The sequence below is a fragment of the Athene cunicularia genome, assembly GCF_003259725.1.
Source record: "Athene cunicularia isolate RWA chromosome 5 unlocalized genomic scaffold, athCun1 chr5_part1, whole genome shotgun sequence".
In the NCBI taxonomy this organism is placed as follows: Eukaryota; Metazoa; Chordata; class Aves; order Strigiformes; family Strigidae; genus Athene; species Athene cunicularia.
Window position 1 is genome coordinate 35,611,368 of NW_020799101.1, and position 2,257 is coordinate 35,613,624.

General features: G+C 43.6%; 1 non-coding gene across 1 annotated transcript; it reads left to right on the top strand.

Annotated features, from left to right (window-relative positions):
- Nucleotides 1-1,298: 1,298 nt before the first annotated feature.
- LOC113480921 lies at nt 1,299-1,413 on the top strand. The gene has a single exon (XR_003398580.1). It is a non-coding gene; the product is annotated as a U6atac minor spliceosomal RNA (small nuclear RNA).
- The last annotated feature ends 844 nt before the right edge of the window (nt 1,414-2,257 follow it).

Genomic DNA, 2,257 nt, shown 5'->3' on the forward strand with positions numbered 1-2,257 from the left:
TTTTTTTTTTTCTTTTACTAGAGAAGGACTAAATAACAAACAAGAAAGAGGAAATGAAAACACAGTCCTAATTCCCACCCTTGGTGTTTCACGTCTTCCATTTCCCCTGACAGTATGTACAAGGAGGAGATGCAGCCTGCGTCAGTATGGGAAGTTCCCGAAATCTTCCCTAGGAAGACCATGCACTGCATCACATCTACTTTTGTATTTGTGTGCCAGCCATGCTTCAGGAATCAGTGGCTCTGTTGACCAGTAATGGGGTCTGTGAGCCCCTTTCTTCCCTGGTTTTAAACCTGTCTGTGCACAAGAGCCATCCAAAGCTCTTACTGCTGAGGAAGTGCTGACTTGCTTTTGTGATGTGACACCTGCAGGCTCAGTTTGGTGAGCAGTGGATGGGAATTCCCATAACAAAATATCATTGCCACAACTAAATGCCCATCACTGCAGTTATTACTGGCAGTATCACCTAAAAAAAACCCCATTGAATAGCACAAAAATATAAGCAGGCTTCGCTCCCACATGATACTTGCTGGGTCCAAAAGAGAAACATGGTCACTGCAGGGCCAGGCTTTGCAATAACGAATTTTCAGCCCCATGGAGCAGAAGTCAGGACCCTGAGGAGGTTCACATCTCCTAGGAGGCAGGGACAGACACAGCTCTGATCTAAGTGCAGAGGGAAATATGTAGTGCACAGTTGCATGGCCACTGTCACATCACATAATTCACGTGTGTGGTATCTCAGCAGGTGCAACTGGCCAGAAGTGTGAAATGCAGCGAAGCCCTGCTATTACCCTTTCCCACCCCTCCACCCCACATAAAGCCACAGCTGCTTAGAGTACTCCAGCCACTAGACAAGAGATTTGGGGATACTCCCAAGCTCTCCTGTTGTAAAGACAACCTTAGGAAAGAATTAGAAATTAATGAGACCAGAGGAAAGGACATAAGCATTTAGTTTGCACTCAGGTAGTAAGGGACATCCTGGGCTCCACATGCTGATGTTTAGATACTTCATGTAACAGCTGCTTGGCACAAAATGCAGAAGCAATCCTGAGGGAGGGTGAGGAAGCCGAGGCTCTGGCTAGCAAATACCCTAGCCAGTAGGCATCATAGCCATAACCACTCTTCCTCTCCCTGACATAGTGAGTCCATTTTTCTTTCCTTTCCCTCCTGGAAGACCTACAAGAGGAGAAATGTCCCACCCGAGCCTCTCCCCTGATCTTTATAACACTTTCTAGGGAGGTGGGAAATAAGAATTTCAAGCCCTTCAGAAGGGAATTATGTCCCTCTCCTCAGTACCTTGGAAATATGAAATGACAGCAGGGAAGCACTCCCCTTGGTTAGGATGGAAGAAGTCCTAATGGACTTAATCATGTTTGAGACTGTCCCTTACTTTGTGGCATCTAATGTATATCCTGGGAAGACTGTCACAACTGCCAAGCTCTTGTGTGAAAACACAGAATCATCATCGTCACTGTTGCTTTGAGGGGAAAAAAAAAAAAAAAAAAAAGCAGCAGACATCATCATCCAGCCCAGCAGGGAAAAGGAAAGAATAACAGAGAGAAGAAATGTTTTGTGTCTGGATCTCCATTGACCTTCGATGTGGGGTAGAAGTTGCACTTCTCTGACCTACAAACACTGAAGTGCTAGTAAGCATGTGTAGATATAGAACTTTAAGAGTGCTTAAATGGGATTTTTTTGATGTTTAGAGTTGAAGCACCTATTGAAAGTAGGTGTTTGCAGAGGTAAGCAGTAGCTGATGTTATCAAAGTTAAAATTTAGTCTATAGGAACCAAAACTCCATCGAGGCCCCAACCTTAACACAGGCAGGCCCTCTCTGCATTTAGCCTGATCCATTCAAGCAGTTTTTCCTAAAATTTTTTATCTTTACTTTAGCTCCACCAGTGGTAGGAAAAGTGGAAGCTCTTGAAGGTAAGCAATTATGAATGTGTTGTCTTATTTCTCAAACAGACAAGAAGAAAGTAATAAAAAAAGTTTTCACAACTATTTTGTTATCATCACATAGGGGGAAGATAAAATTCCACTTCTGCCATCATTCCAACTGCCACCCTAAACCTTTGCTGAAACTTGTGCCAAATCTAAGCTTTCAAAGGTTTGAAAGTGCAAAGGCATTTGGAAAACCTGCAGAAGCTATATTTCAAATAGAATCGAAAGACAGAGGCTACTTTCTGCTCTGCTTGAAAGCAAGAAGGCACGGAAATCTGGTGCCAGACTTCTTTCCTACTAGATTTTCTGCCTA